At 43.8% G+C, this 17312-nt stretch overlaps 1 pseudogene; it reads right to left on the bottom strand.

Annotated features, from left to right (window-relative positions):
- Positions 1-2999: 2999 nt before the first annotated feature.
- LOC146763149 (uncharacterized) overlaps positions 3000-17312 on the bottom strand; it is a 34399-nt pseudogene continuing 20086 nt past the window's right edge.

Here is a 17312-nt window from a genome sequence, read left to right as displayed (position 1 = left end):
CAGCCTGCTCCGCCCTGGACACTACTCCTGCTACATAGGCAGAGTCTGTCACCAAGTTGATTGGCTCAGAAAACTTCTCAAAAGCTCTCACCACTGCAACCAGTTCAGCCACCTGGGGGGATCCCTCCACAAGCTCAACATCAGCTTCCCAATGCTGAGTCTGTGGATTTCTCCAAGTCATCACCGACTTGTGGGAAGCCCCAGAGGCATCCGTGAACACTGAGAGCCTTGAGTGCCCTCTGGCTCCTTTTCTCTTGAGGAATAAGGTGGAATTCCTCAGTGAAAAACTTGTGAGATGGGGCATGGACTGATATTTGTCCTCTGTAGCTGTCCAGAGATAACTGGAGACTGGCATTGCTCTGGAGCAAATGCTCAAACATCCCTTTGTTCAGACACTCAGGAGAGTTCCTTCCCTCCTCAGAAAGCCTGACTGGGAGGTGGATACATGCAAAGTCACACCCTGATAATTCGCACAACCTCACCCTGGCCTTCTGAATCATCTTTGCTATCAGCTCTTATGGCTTAGTGATGGTCTTGGATCTTTGGTGGGAGCGGAAAACCCACTCTATGATCAAGAGTGGATCCTTCTGCCCCTCGATCCATTGGAAAATCAACCCATGCAAATGTGGCAGCTTTCCTAGAACAATGAATTGGAAAGGCACGTTTGGGTCACACCGATGTGCCTGCCTTTCTGACAAGGCCTTCTGTACCTTTTCGATTGCTGTCTTTGCCTCAGGGGTCAGTTCCCCGGGGGAGGCCAGCTCCCTCTTCCCTTTCAATAAATTGAAGAGATGGTCCAGATCCTCATTTGTGAGACCTAGCGAAGGTCTTACCCAATTCAAAGACCCACATAGTGAATGGAGGTCTGCTAGTGTTCTGTGGTTGCAATTGATCTCTAATTTCTGAGGGACAATAGTCCTTGCAGAGATTTCCAGACCCAGGTATCTCCAAGGTGGCATTCTTTGAACTTTGTTTTTCTGCAATTCAAATCCAACAGCGGTTAGAACGTCAACCACTAGGTCAAGCGTGCATTGGAGTATAGAGTCATTGGGGGCATACACAAGCACATCATCTATATAGTGAAGGATGATGGTATCCTTTCTCTCTACACGTAGCGGAGACAGCAGCGATGCTACATACTGTTGGCATATGAAAGGACTGGATTTTAGACCTTGGGGCAAAACTTTCCGGTGATAGCGTTTCATTGGGGCTTCCCGATTGATGGTAGGAACTGAGAATGCAAACCTTGGGGCATCTTCAGGGTGCAATGGAATTTGGAAAAAACAGTCCTTGATATATAGAACAGCCAATTGCCAATCACAAGGGAGTATTGCTGGACTAGGCATGCCTGGTTGGAGAGGTCCCATGTCCTCTACAATTTTGTTTATTTCTCTGAGATCATGGAGCAATCTCCACTTGTCTTTCCCAGGCTTCTTTATTACAAAGACTGGGAAATTCCAAGGGCTGTCTGTCTCTTGTAGGTGTCCTTGAGCTAACTGCTCCTTCACAAATTTCTCAAGCGCCTCGAGTTTCTCACTACTCAAAGGCCACTGTGCTACCCACTTTGGGGTGTTATCCAACCACTTTAACTTGTGGGCAGGGCGCGCCACAGTGGCTACTTCCAAAAATCCTGGGGTGTCTTAGGAATGATTAACTGGACTCCCCACTGGGACATGGTGTCTCTCCCCTACAGCGGAGCCTTATAGTCTGCCACAAATGGGCGAACACTTACCAATTTCCCATCAGGTCCCTCAATTTTCACAACATTTTTTTATATCTTAGTCAATGTAGTTCCTCTTATGCCCTGAAGTTTGCCGGCCACAGGTTGCAACTCCCAGTGTGCTGGCCACATGGTTTTAAGTATTACCATGATGTCTGTGCCTGTGTTCAGAGCCCCTTCCATCTGAAGGTGCTCTGAACCATGGGCTAGGTTGCATGCCATCGAAGGTCTATCCTCTCCTACCACCTCTGCCCAGTAGACTTCTGGTGATTTTCCTTCTACTGTTATTTCTACTGGGATGGGAATGGCTTGGGCCAGAATTTGCCCTTTTTCTAGGTAAAATGGAGGGTGTGAGCAATGTGCCAACAGCATAAGGCTTGATATTTTTCCCTTAGTAGTCATGGGAGCTATTTCAGTCTCTGAAGGTGTGTATGCTGTATCTCCAATGACAAAATACTCACTGCCCAGTTTCATTTGGTATGCCTGCAGGTCCTGTGAGCTGTTTGACAGGTCTGCTATAATGACTTCCCAATCAGTGGATCTGAAATGAAACCCTTTGGCAGTCACTAGGCGAGGTCTGCCTAGCGGCTGCAAGACCTTGTTAGTTGTACATTTTACATTTTTATTTTTCTGCCTCCCCCCCCCCCGTATGAGTTGTGCCCTCCCCTTTATTTGTTAAGAGAGAGGCATTTTTCCTTGTGGGTCCCGCTATATTTATATCTTTGCGCGTAGTTGTTTTAGCAGCGGGCACGCTCTTTACACTCAGTTTTTTTTGTTTGTTGAACTTTCTCTGGTTCTGGTTTTGAGGACAGTTTCTGGCAAAGTGTTCTGGTTTCTTGCAACGCAGGCAGATGATGTGCTGCCTCTGGTCTGATGACACTGGTTGTCGCTGTGGACTTGGTGCAGCTGGGGCAGCAGGCTGTAGTTCTGCAGATGCTGTATTTGTGTCTGTGGTATTGAACAGCTTTGCTTTCCTGGTGCAGGCATCAACCATCTGAGCGAGACTAGGTGATGGGTTGAGAGGAAGGCTGAGGATAATTCTACGACAGGTGTCATTCGCATTCCTCTGAGCTATTTCTTTGATCAGCTCTGTTTGTACCCTGGGGTCTTGCACCTGTCTTCCAACTTGGGTTCTCAAGCGATCTACAAACTGCAAAAAACTCTCTGAAGGAAACTGTTTAATGCTAATATAGCTGCCCTTAGCCTCAGTTACTGGTAATTGATAAAATGTTTTTTCTGCAGCATTACAGATTTTTTCCAAAACCGACCTAGATAGCAGTCAGGTTTGTTTTTCTGGGCATTGCATATTTCCTGTGCCGCATAAATGCTCTATTGTAATAGGGTTGCCATCACTGTCCATGGTTTCACTGGGTGTTTGTTGTATTTCTTGTAAGACTACTGTAAAAGCTAACTTCCACTTATTTTCCCATATCTCATATTCAGAAGGTGTTAGTAAACATTTAAATAAATCACTAATATCTTTTGGTACCATTTCATTTGAATTAAAAGTTGCCCTTATCATGCCTTTAAAAATTTCACTTGTTCTTCCAAATTCTCTCTGTATTTTACAAACCTCTGTTTTGTCTCTATATGTTAGTGGTTAGTAAACTCTGGTACTGTTTCTCCTACCTAGATATACAACAGGTGCTACAGATGGTATAGATTCATTTCTAATGCCGGTAGAGGCAGAGGGGTTTGCCTCCGCTACCCCCTGGGTCCCGGTGAGAGGCAGGTCGCCCCCCCTTTCTCGGGGTGCCGGTGCCATGGTGCAAGCTCCGGCCCCACAGGCACTGTGAGCTGAGCTGCCCTGCCCTCCCTCCGCACCGTCCGGACTTGGAGCTGTGCAGGGACCGGCCCCTCCCCCATTCCCGAGGCAACGCGGAGGCTCGCACTGATAAGGAGGGTGGGGTGGAGCTGTTGGAGACCAGAAGAGATTGGGGGAGTGTTGCAGAGGATAGATAGATATGATTGCTCTCTCAGTTAGCCAGATGTCACTTCTGCCCTTGGATGAATCCTGGAGTGAAATGGACTGTTCCATCCCACCCCCCAAAAGATTGTGGCTCATCCTGCACCTCTGTACCTGCCCCTAAAACATCAACGTCTGTAACCCCATTGGCCCATGCCTTGTCCCAGCCAACTAGGAGCCCCTGATAAGGGGGCTCTGAGGGGCCATGCGGGCTCTTGGACTTCCTCCCTCTCTTGGACTTCCTCCCCTCTCCGGAACCCTTCTCTTTTGTCTCTCCCCTCCCCCACCCTCTGAGGCCCAGCCACGTGCTACGCCCGGGAGAACGAGGCTCGGACCTTCCTGAACCAACAATAAACCTCTCTCCCCAAGAGCAAGCTTCAGAGATCTCTGCCTCCCTACACCCCCACCATGCAGGACCATAATCATCTCACAGGGGAGTGGTGGGGGGCTGGGGCTGGGGGCAGGAAAGGGTTGTGAGGAGATAAGAGCACATGGTCACTGCCATTATGCTGCTGCCTGTGTTTCAGAGGCACTGCAACATCCTCAGGGCTCTGTGGAGAGAACTCTTTGGTTTTGGAGAAATCCGGACTATATTTCTCAGAAGAACTGTTATAAATTGAGGCGAATAATTTGATTAATCCTTTTAAGATCAATTAATAATTTTATTAATTACAGCAAGCGATAGCAAGCAAACAGCGCTGGGTGCAGCTGGGGAGTCTGTGTTCTGCCAAAAGCTGACAACGTTCCTTCTCTTCAGTCCCTTTTTATCCAGCAACAATTGGTTTCACAAGTGGGGGTGATGGGTCTCCTTCCGCTGCGGTTATCAGTTCTAGCAAGTCCTGCAAGATCTTTCACAATCTTTGTTTGCGGTTACCAGCGTTGCCCAAGCCTGCAAATTCTATGCTCCGACCCCCACCCTTTTCCTCTACCCTAATTTTATACTCTTGATGAACAAACAAGTCAATGCAGTTTTTCACATTCGCCCATTTTCTCTTTTATCATTTTGTTCATCAAATCGTTTTACTTTTTGGTGGGCTAGAATCAAAGTCTCTCCTACTTCAGGATTTCTAAGGAGAGTTTCATATTTGACTTTGATCAGCATTAGGTGTGCTGCCTTCATTTTTTTTTTTTACTATTCTAATTTTATCTCCTGCTGTTTGCCACTTTGAGGCTATTGTTTTACACTCTCAGTACCTACAGAAATATTCCCTAGGGTAATTGCAATACCCTTTCCCTGGGTTTGATGCTGGACACATATAAAATCCTACGTTATTAAAACAGGGCTCTACAGGGGCTAGTTTGCATAACCGTGGGTAAAACTAGGGGGTCTGGATGTTATCTGACTCTGAATTACTCTACTATTTACTCCAGTTATTGTCTACTTAAAGGATTGGTGCAAAGCTGGGGAACCCTCTCTTTGGTATACAGTACAAAGCATTATCATATTAATAATTTGCCAATAAGGGTGGGGTCCTGACCTTGTTTTTATTGCATAATATCTTTTTTTCCCCTTTTGGGTTTGTTGCCTTTCTGGTGTTTCAGAGGCAATCAGACCGGTCGTCTGGGGGAGTCTAGTACTCAGTTGGCAATAGTTGATTTCCCCTGCTCCCGCCTAACTTCGTACTGTTCCCAATTTTTATCCTTGACTGGGGGTGGGTTGCACGGGACCCCCTTTAGTTCCCTCTGACAACACCGTTTTAGAATTTGGGCAACAAATGGAGTGGGTTTGTTAGTATGGAAACAAAAGTTTCCTGATGCACTCCTTTGGTGTATATTTTTTTACCAGTCCTCAGACTCCAAACAAATCTACTGATTTTTCAATTTTCTTGATTTTAACACAAATTCTGTTCAGACCCCAGTTGGCGGCTTCCCCCCCTTGGCAATGGACCTGCCACTGTTCTTGGCAAATCTTACATGTAAAGCACTTAAAAGGACAACAATCACAATCTACCTTATAACAAATAATCAAATAATCATTAAAATAATTACTAACACATACGAAAGGATAATAATTATAATCTACCTTATTATAAACTACTAAATAATTACTAATAAGTAGGTAATTATATCCCTTTTTGTTCTCCTTTGCGATCGACTTAAATGATGCACACAGAGTTCATCGATTTTTCTTAATGGTAACCTTCAAATTCCTAGGCTGGCTGTCTATTTTTTACTGGTCATCCATGGTGGCCGGACTTTTAACTCGACTGGCATGCATCTACTCTTTTTTGGCTGTCCGTATCACAGTTCTTTTGGTTTTCTTTCTTCTCGGATTTTACTAAAAGTATGAACTAATTCATAGGCATATGTAGAATTAGTAAAAATAGTCTCACTTTTTCCTTTCAATAAATTTAGAGCTTTAAGCACAGCATATAATTTGCATGCTTAGGCTGACCAGCTGGGGCTAAGGGGACTAGATTCTACTGTCTTAAATGTTTTCTCATCTATTATAGCATACCCTAATTTTTCTTTTTTCTTTTTTTTTTTTTTCAGAACTTGAGAGAACTTGTCTACATATAATTGAGCCCCTTCTTTTAGTTTTTCTTCCTCAAGATCTGGCCTTATTTTTGTTTGTTCCTCTGTCTGTTGGAGGTAATCATGTGTTAGTTCTGTAATTGGTTCTTTATATAAAAAAACTGGGCTGGGTTTTTCAGGCCCATTGTTTCTTAACTTAGGAGAGGAGACTAGGATGTCTTCATATTTTAGGAATCTGGCATCTGTTATTTATTTGTTGGCCTTCTGTTGCAAAACTCCATGAATGTTATAGGGAGATAAGATTTTTAGCTCACTTCTAAAGGTTATCTTCTCAGCTTCCTCTACCAGGAGAGCAGCGGCCACTATCGCCTGTAAGCATGTGGGCCACCCCTAGCTAACGGGATCTAGGAGTTTGGGGAGAGGTATGCCACTGGGTTTTTTTGTTTTGTTTTGGTTTGGTTTGGTTTGGTTTTGTTTTTTTGGTTTTTTTTCCCAGCCCAATTCTGAGGTAATACACTATATGCTACTCCCTCATTTACATTAATAAATAAGCAAAATGATCTCTTGAAATCTGGAATGCTAAGGACTGGAGCATTGACTAGTTCAGTTTTTAATGCCTCTAATTGATCTTCATCATTAGTGCTCCATTTCAATAACCCATCATTAGTTAATTTTTCATATAAAAATTTAAATTTTCTACTAAAATTTTCGATCCATTGTAAAATGGGGGTATTAAAAGGGGACATACATGGTTCTAAAAGTCTGGGGTTTGTTTTTTTTTTTTTTTTTTTTTAAGCCTTTCTATTTCTGGTTTCAGTCCTTGCCTCCCTTCTTTAGATATAGGATATTTCCTAATTTTGACAGGTATCTCCGGGTTCCTAATAGTTACTTCAAAGGGTTCAATACTTAATTTTCTTACACTATCAGGGGTGTACCAAACCTCTGGATTAATCTTTTTTTCATCCTCAGCCCGGAGAGGACACAATTTTACTGTTAGTTCTCCTTTATTAATCTCTATCCCTATTCCCAATTCAATCATCAAATCCCTTCCCAGTAAATAATAATCTGCTTCTGGTACTAATAAAAATGACCCAATTCCTAATTTGGAGTTACTTTCTAAGAGTACATCCTTGATTATTAGTACTCCAAAGGGTCCCCCTTTGGCTCTAATCACTTGTATTATTTCAGATGAAATCTTACACCCTTGGGGAAGGGTCTGGACGGTCGATCTTTTTGCCCCTGAGTCCACAAGGAACTCATATTCTTGCTGCTGGGGACTTATTTTTAATTTTACCAGGGGCTCTGTTCTTTCTCTTGTTCCCAGCAGATAGAGCCCCTGACACCACTAATCTTCCTTAAACTGCTCTTCATCAGCCATCCTTTGTCGGCATTCCCGCTTCATATGTCCCCTTTTCCCGCAGTAAAAGCAAACAATCCTATCTCCTCCACCTTGTCTTCCTTCATGCACTGGTCAACCAGCTCCCCTCAAACCTCCTGGGTGACCACCACCCCTTCTTTGGGGAGATTGCCTCTGTCCTTCCCTTACAGCTGCTAACATAATCTTAGACTGCTTCTTGTAGTTCTCATCCTCCCTCCTGACATAAACCTTCTGAGCCTCCCGCAGTAACTCATCCAGCCCCCTTGCTTGCCACCGTTCTAACTTTTCCAACTTCTTTCGAATATCTACCCACGAGTTTACCACAAAATGAACTTTCAACAGTGTCTCTCCTTCAGGAGTGTTAGGGTCCACTCCTGAATATAACTGAAAGGCTTTTCTCAGCCTCTCCAACCACTCAGTTGGATCTTCATCCTTCTTTTGTTGTTCCTTGAATGCCTTTTGTACATTCTTTCCACGAGGGACAGCCTTCCTTATTCCCTGTATTATTATATTTCGCAAATCGCCCATATGGGTACAGTGTAACGGGTTTTGATTATTCCACTGGGGATTCTATAGGGGCCATTTAATATCTGCTAATGGTCTCTGTTGATGTTCATCATCCCAGATTCTCATGCCCGTTTCCTTAATCATTCTCCTTTCTTCTGCAGAATACAAAATCCTTAACATGGATTGCATCTCCTCTTATTTGTTTCCCTTCTCAAACTTCCATGCAGTAATGAGCCATTTTTACTTTATCTTTTCCCTTCCTAGAAGGAAAGGCATTCCAATATTTAATCATTAAGCCTAATGGACTATCCTCTGAAATATGGGGAATTTTACAGGGATTCCCCCACCCATGGGTTCAGCAGGCTTGCTTTTCCTCTGACCCATCTTCTGGAGTGCCTTCTAACACACACACACTTGCTTCCCTCAATTCATGGCCCAGTCCGTCACCGGATATGGGAACCGCACTACTATGAGGTCTGCACTTGCTTGGGGAGTCCGAGCTGCTGGCTCCCCTCTCATGCACCACACTCATCACACTCCAGGATCCCCGACCCCCGACCAGGCGGTCCCGTTCTCCCAGAACAGGCCTCCTTCGGACACCAGGTCCTTCGGAAAATACTTACACCATCCGGTGTCTTCGCCCAGGGCTTAGTGCTCAAAGATTAAGGGGGTCGCCGGCAGTTCTTTGCTTGCTATTGGATTTTAGGTTCGTCGGTCGGAGTTCGGGGAGGAGTGTCCCCGTAAGGCCACTGTTAAAGCAAAGGCAGTGGGGCACCTCCTTAGGAGACCTCGTCTCCAGGTGTTCCGATCCTAGTCACGGCACCAAATTTGTTATAAATTGAGGCGAATAATTTGATTCAGCCTTTTAAGATCAATTAATAATTTTATTAATTACAGCAAGCAATATCAAGCAAACAGCACTAGGTGCAGCTGGGGAGTCTGTGTTCTGCCAAAAGCTGACAACCTTCCTTCTCTTCAGTCCCTTTTTGTCCAGCAACAATTGGTTTCACAAGTGGGGGTGATGGGTCTCCTTCCGCTGTGGTTATCAGTTCAAGCAAGTCCTGCAAGATCTTTCACAATCTTTGTTTGCGGTTACCAGCGTTGCCCAAGCCTGCAAATTCTATGCTCCGACCCCCACCCTTTTCCTCTACCCTAATTTTATACTCTTGATGACCAAACAAGTCAATGCAGTTTTTCACAAGAACCAGGTGTTATAGGGGGGTACAGGGTGGGTGAAGCGATATCAGGGCTGGGATATTGAGGAGGTGGGTAGGGGGGTGAAAAGGAGTTATTCAGACTGTTAGTCTGTGTTTGTATGCTTTTTTCTGCTTCTAAAATCTTTTTTTGGGCTTGTAAAAATATTGGAATAAATAGAGAATCTTTATGTTCACCATTTTCAACTTTTAAAGTTAATATCTGTCCAATTTGGTCCCAAAATGAAAGCTAATTCAGTTCCTGCACAGTAAAATTTGGTATTTCAGTTGATAGCCAGCATACAAAATGCAGTAGGAGCTTATTTGGGAATGATATATTGTTTAAAATATTTTTAAGGTGTTTTAGTGTGCTCTTTTGTTCCACCGATAATTTTGCACCCATTATTTTAATCGTATCGATGGTCTACCAGCCTTTGTAACACAGCATGAATTTTTTGAATTCCAGCTGTAGCATGGGGATCTGAGCAGGGATGGGCACTTGTGCCAGAACTGCAAACCCCTTTCCGTCACTTCCCCACCCTGGGAACGTGGGTTGTCGGTTAGAGCGGTCCGCTCTGCCCCAGACAGCAGCCTGCCTGTTCCTAGCTGACATGCGCAGGCTTCTAGCTTAGCCCACGCAGGCAGCTCCCACAGTCACTATGGTAGCTCCTCCCAGCTAGACGCGGTCCTGGGAAAACACGATCGCAGGACTTACCACGTCTGTGAACTGTAGGGTTCGTCTGTGAACCCGTCTTGGGTCCCTCTCCAGCCGGCTCGCCTGGGGTACGCAGGCAAGGTCCCCGACCTTTCCCTGTCACTCAAAGCCTTTGTAGTAGATAGGGACAGGCGAACGGAAATTTCGGGATGTGACAGAAAGCAAAAACCCTTCCCCCTCACCCTGCAACATGTTATCTATTACCCCCAGAACATGTAACCAAACCTAACCCAGTAGTTTTCCACTCCTTACTAACCCTAGAGACCCTACCAACTCCCCCTGACATAGCAAAGTCCCCCTAGGCTATATAACCCCATGAGATAAGATAATAAAGGCCATTTGACCATCCACCACATTGGTGTCAGCGCGTGTTGGTGGCCCGAGTGGCCTGTGCAAGACCCGGCTGCCGTGCTGTTCCTTACAACCAGATCGTCTTGCCTTCTCCTAAAGGCAACAGCCTTTAAAAGCAGCTAGAGTAATAGGGCAGTTGACTGTTCCAAAGAGCTTTTGAGATCCATAGTCTCCAGCTCCTTTGTGGGCTTTTCAACCTGCATTGGGGGCCAACTGATATTTTCCCCCCTCTCAGCCCGTAAATAATCAGTCTAGCCCAGAGATCGGAGGCTTTGAGGGGAGAAATATCAGGATATAGGTAAAGATTTCCAAAAGAGGCTCTTACCCTGATGTATGTTGGTCCAGCTCTCTTTATTCTGTGATGTCCAAGGGAAAGAGCAGGGCAAAAGAGAGCAAACAGGAAATGTCAGGGGTTTATCTAGGCTTTGGACAGGGAGGGCTTCTTGGATCTCTGCCAACCCTGTCAGGGCAGGAAGGAGGGGTCCAGGGTTATCTGATCAGAGTCAGAGGGGTCCCAGGGAATGGGGAAAAGGCTTGTCTGAGTGCACTGTAACAGCTATAGAAAAAGACTGGGATGAAGAAATTGATCTATTTCCACTAATAGAAGTCCTGATGGGCAAGGGTGGAACTATGTTTGTGAATGCTCCTTTGACTTCTTCTGAGGTCAGGAATTTTAAAAAGAAAATCAAAGGGATTTTGGAGGACCCCATAAGTGCTGCCTAACAATTAGACCAGTTTTTAGGTTCAAACATTTATACATGAGAAGAATTGTGGTCGATAATAAAGATACTATTTTCTCCAGAAGAAAGGAACATTATCAGAATTGTGGTCATACAAGCCTGGAGTAAAGAAAATCCACAGGCCCCCCCCAGAGAGGACAAAATACCAACTGCACCTCCTGAGCGGGGTCAAAATAATGAGGAGGGGAGAAAACATATTTATGAGTATCGTAATACAATAATTAAGGGAATAGAATGGGCAGCATCTCAAGGGCAAAATGCTGAAGGGACTTTTGAGGCACAGCAGGGGAAAGAGGAGGCTCCAACTGAATGGTTGGACAGACTTGGGAGAAATACAGGGCAATGTTCCGGAATGGATCCTGAGACTGATGTGAGAAAAGCTTTGTTAAGGATTAACTTTGTTACTGATGCTTGGCCAGATATAAGGAAAAAATGGAAAAAAATTGAAGATTGGCATGATAAATCATCAGACAGTTTATTAAAGGAGGCTCAGAAAGTCTGTGGCCAAAGCCAAACTAAAAGCAAGGTTTGTGGCAGTCACCATGCAAGAAAACAATTACAAGAAAAAAATCAAAAACACACAAGCACTACTCCTAGATATGACGGTGTTAGAGACAAGGGAACAGAAAAGAATAAAACCCCAATACAAACCAAGTCTTAAGAGCATTCCAGGAATGTATGCTTTTACTGTAAGAGCAAAGGACATTGTAGCAATTGTCTTCTGGGCAGTTTTCCTTATCTCCTGTTAATGGGCAGTTCAATGTCTCACCACATGACTCAGAGATAACTCCCTCCAGGAGCCATTTCTGTTTAACAGGTGATCAAGAACCCACGGCATGACTCAGTATGACATCAGCCCATTGTGAGATGCCCCACCCAGGGGGGAGGAGCTAAGCATTCCCACCTAGATATATTCTTGTATTTTTGGACAGAACAGGCAGCCTTTCCACAGGTTCCCAAGAGGACACATCTGGGGTTTTCCACTGGACAGACTACACCTTTTCTACAGGACCACTGCCCCAACAGGACCACATCAGCCACTCCAGGAGGACTGCAGCCACTCCAATTTGGACTGCTACCAACACGCTGGCCAAAGGGGTGTCAAGTTGTATTCTGACTTTGTCAGTGGTTTTCCTTTTGTATTATTGCATGCATTTTGTTTCTTTTCCCTTTTCACAATAATGTATATTTCTGACTTGGAGTATCTCACTAGTTTTGCTTTCAAACCAGAACATAATGTTGGTGCCCAACGTGGGGCTCAAGGTACTGAGAAAAGTCAGAATTACAATTTTGTATTGTAGAAGGTACCTATTCACTATGATACTTAACATGCTTACATGGGTCTTATACCTAGCTCTCTATATTTTCCCGAACATGGGGAATTATCTGATGATTGTAATACTCATGTGTAGACCAGGGTATGGTATGAGAATTGCTTTATCGGTCTATTATGTCTATTGCATTATAACCTCCGAGGCAATGAACATGATTCGGAATATGTCCTCAATTCTGTTTGCTTGTCCTAATCTAGGTTGCTACGTCTGGGGCCTCGACAATCACACCCAGCCCCTGGTGGGAGGGGTATAAAATTATTTTTTCCAACCTTTCAGGCTTGACAGAGCAGTTTTTGAAAATGTTGAGTTCCCTCTAGATGCCAAGGACAGCATAATGTTGTTGTTAGTTCTGCTTTGTCTTCTCTACACAATCTGCAACATGCTTGGAAACAAAACACTACATAGCGTGATGCAGCGTGTACTTGAGGAAGAGGAAACAAGAAGCAAAGCAACAGTGTTCATGTCCGTGTCATTGCTCATCACTCATCACTCATCACTCATCACTCATCACTCATCACTCACTTGGCCGGTCTGGGATAACCAGCTGCCTCTCAATAAAAAGCAAAGAATTATGGATATCTGGATGCTTTGCTCAAGAAAGCATGTCCGCTAACAAAGGTTTAACCCTTAAAAGCCATAGCCTGTTGCATGATGCAAATATTCCTTTTAAACTAGGAATTTTTCTGGTTTTCGTCAACTTCCCCCCTTATCTTGTAAATCAATCCTTTTGGCTCCGAGGTGTCTGGAAGAACTCTGTACAGTCCAATAAAGACAATAAATCTTGTCTTGAGATTTTTTTCTGTTTGTTTCTTGTTGCTGTTATCTCTATGTGAAGAATTTCTTGTTTATCTTATCCATTCCTTGTGCTGGTCACAAAAATGTATCTTACATCACATACCTTCTATTTTAATATTATGCTATAGCTTAAAGCTATATTTACCACACTACTTAAAAAAGATTAATACAACATTACTAAAAAAGGATTAATACAACATTGCTTTCAAACATAACACATACAGTATTCATTTTAATATTTCTGAAGAGCCAATCACATAATATGCATTTTTCACAAGCAAAGATCCCTGACGACTTTAGAATTGGGGAGGTGCAAGCACAGTGCAAAAAGACTGTCTAATAACCATGAGATCATACTATGCAAATTAGTTATAGCACGTATGTGATGATGCTATAGTGATATAGTGATACTAAGCAATACTTACTGTATAAATATACCACAGCATTTGACAAAGGTGGGTGAGTTAGGAGGAGAAATCCCCCTTGCTAAAAACGCCAATCACTTGTGTTAAAATTTTAGAAGTTTAATAGTAATAAAATAGTAATAAAAATTGGGACAACAAGAATTTGGACAATCAAAGTTAGAACAATAAAAGACAAGAAAAAGCAAAGAATTACAGACATCTGGATGCTTTTGCAGTCTGCCACAAAAGCACATTTTGCTAACAAAGGATTAACCTTTAAAAGCAATAGGCTATTGCATATTTATATATCTCATACGTAATTCAAACATTCCTTTCAAATTAAGGGTGCTTCTGTTTAATTTTAGCTTCCCCCCCTCATCTTGTAAATTAACCTTCTTGACTCCTCGAAGTCTGAGCGTTCCTGATAAGGAGGCAATAATTCTTTTTTTGGAATCTTAGTGTCTTGTTGCTGTTATATCTATCCATATAGGATAATGCAAATAATTTCTTGATTATCTTTTCAATTTCCTGCACTAGTTACAAAAAGTATCTTACATCACATAGTTTCTATTTTAATATTATGCTATAGCCTAAAAACTATATTTACCACACTACTTAAAAGAGATTAAATACAGCATAACTTTCCAACATAACACATATAGTATTCATTTTAATATTTGTGGAAAGCAAATCATATAATATGCATCTATAACACCCCTCACCACCAGCGTTGCTCTATAGACATCCATCTATGGGGATTTACTTCCAGCCTATCTTTCAGGCATCACTGCCCAGAGGATTTGCTGCCACTGCAGAGCTTTTGTCCTCCCACTGCTTCTCCTACTGTGGGTGAACCTTTACTCATAGGAGCAGCTGTTGAACTGGGACCTTATTAACACCCAACCTCACTGGAGAAAGACCCTCATCATCTATTCAGGTGCTCCAGGGGAAAACCCAGGACCACTCCTGTTGGAGAAGATAGATAAATATAATTATTCATAAATAATATAGCTAGGATGAAAACAGTCCTCTCTGCTAGCTGGACAATGTCCCTGCCTACGGATGGGTCCAGGGGTCAAGTGGACTGTTCCATCTCACCCCCTAAAATGTATGGTTCACCCCGCACCTGTATCCCTCCCCTAAAACATCAAGTGCCTGCAACCCCATTGGCCCGAGCCTTGTTCCAGCCCACCTTGAAGCCCCCTGAAAAGGGGTCTCTGAGGGGGCACACGTCCTCTTGGAACTTCCCCTCTTCTTAGAACTCCCCCTCTCCTAGAGCATCCTTTTGTCTCTCCCCTCCACCACCCTCTCAAGCCCTGCCACGTGCAGCACGAGGCAGGACCTTTCTCCATCCCTAATAAACCTTGTACCCCAAGAGCAGCCTTCAGAGATCTCTCGCCTCCATTCATCTATACCGTCCCGGCGACAGCAATCGCTACACCCTCCCCCTTCCCCCCTCCAAGGGAGCCTCTCCTGGCTACATGCAGGAGCCCAGCTGCTGCTGCCCAGCCCTGCTGTCTTCTGCTGTTGCTTTGGGTTTTTTGCTACACTTTAACCTGATACCCCATGTCTTCCTAACCCCCCCCCCCCCCCCCCCCCCCCCCCGTCTACTGCTACAGCTGTGGAGTTTCTGCTACATTGTTTTCCACCCAGGGTCTGTCCTCCTCTGCCATTCCAGCCTGCCACTCCAAGGTTCCTGCTACAGTATATTCTGCTATCCAAAGGGACACCAGGATTGGCTGCCCTTGTGGGCTTGTAAAGGAAGCCCCTTTTCTATCACTCCTGCTGGCTTGCCCACCATTACCTATGTGCAGAGAAGCAGCTGAGCTTGTGCCACAGCGCCCCCTGCAACCGCAGGGGAATGATCGCACCTGCCCTGTCCAGCCAGGAATCAACACCACCCCTGCTGGCTGTGATCATAACTACACCAAAGGGGAAAGTTCCTGACAGCTGACACAAGGCTGGTATTTGGTTTCTGGTTTTGTATGTTGTTACTGCCATTGTTGTTGTTTGTGTGTCTTGTTATATACACATATATATACTAGTAAAGAACTGCTATTCATTTTTGTGTATCTTTGCCTGAAAGTCCCATAATTTCAAAGTTATAATAATTCAGAGGGACAGGAGTAATATTTTTTCCATTCAAAGGGAGATTCCTGACTGTAGAAGATTTCTGCCTCTCCAGGACGGTTTGGGTGAATGAAGACGATAGATCTCTCAAGGCTGCTCTTGGGGAATGAGGTTTATTGGGGATGTAGAAAGGTCCTGCCTCGTGCTGCCAAACGCAGCATGTGGCAAGGCTTCAAGAGGTGGGGGAGGCGAGAGACAAAAGGATGCTCTAGGAGAGGGGAAGTTCCAAGAGAGGGGAGGAAGTTCCAAGAGAGGAGAGGAATTTCTAAGAGGCCGTGTGGCCCCTCAAAGCCCCCTTTTCAAGGGGCTTCAAGGTGGGCTGGAACAAGACTCGGGCCAATGGGGTTACAGGCACTTGATGTTTTAGGGGAGGGACAGAGGTGTGGGGTGAACCATACATCTTTTGGGGTGAGATGGAACAGTCCACTTGACCCTAGGACCCATCCGTAGGCAGGGGCGCTGTCCGGCAAGCTGGGAGAACCGTTCTCATCCTGGCTGTATTATTTATGGATAATCATATTTATCTATCTTCTGCAACACCTGCCTTCCTTGGCAGACACCTGTCTTTCAAACCAAGACACATCAGAATCATATTCAGTATTTTCATCACTAATTTCACTAGCACTTTCCCAAATATCACCATCCTAATCTTTGGGTGATGTTATGAATTTACGAATTTTTTTACTAACCATAAAATTGGGGTTTTTTAATAATGTCAATTCTAATTTTTCTTTCAAGTTTTTTTTTTTTCCCTTGGCTTCTTCTAACTGTTGTTTCAATCTGTCATTTTGGTATTGTAGAGACAATTCCACATGTTCATTTTCCTTTATTTCATTTCTCAGATTATCAGTTTCTTTTATAATCTGTTCCCTCCATTGCAATGCAGATTTTATGCATAGTTCAAGGGCATGACAAGTAATACTTTTTCCTTTTTTATATTTTAGCAATCTCCATTTTTAATCTATTTTTGCTTGTATCTTGTCTCACTCATACCAGTTATCTTCTGGTCAAGGTTCACCAGTTTCAATATGAATACTGTGCCTCCATAAGTAATCTGCTAAGCCTTTTGTCTGTTTTGCAAAATTGTTTGCCATCCTGCCTTCAACTATGCCAAAAAATGTCACAGGAAAGGGGGAGCTTCACACAAGCCTAGCCTTAGCCTGAGATTTTGGCAACAGTTTAAATTTAAGAAATCACTGGCCTGCAAGTTCTAGTGACAGCAGATCACGTGTTTATAAAATGAATTTTTTATTAAACAGACAAAAGTTAACAGACAAATGATCTTGATTGCAGTTACTACACAGTATAAAACTAAAAAAACTACTAGTAGAATACAGCATAACATAAAACAGTTCATGATATCAAGATGTGTATATTAAACCTTGCAAAAGCAATACTATTTATTAGGAGTTGAATGTAACTTACCACCGAATGTTGGTTCAGGTCTGCCCAAAAAAAGTCCCGAAGACCTCAAACCAAAGGATGAGGACACTACTGTGGGATTTAAAGTTAAGACAGGAACAAGCTGTTCAGCCCCACCCACTGCATCAGCATTAGGGGAGAGATTTGCACCAGCATTCAGGGGGATCCAGAGAGGTTTGCAC

The sequence above is a fragment of the Lonchura striata genome, chromosome W (assembly GCF_050655825.1).
Source record: "Lonchura striata isolate lonStrDom1 chromosome W, ASM5065582v1, whole genome shotgun sequence".
Taxonomy (NCBI): Eukaryota; Metazoa; Chordata; class Aves; order Passeriformes; family Estrildidae; genus Lonchura; species Lonchura striata.
This window is presented reverse-complemented; position numbering and strand designations above follow the sequence as displayed.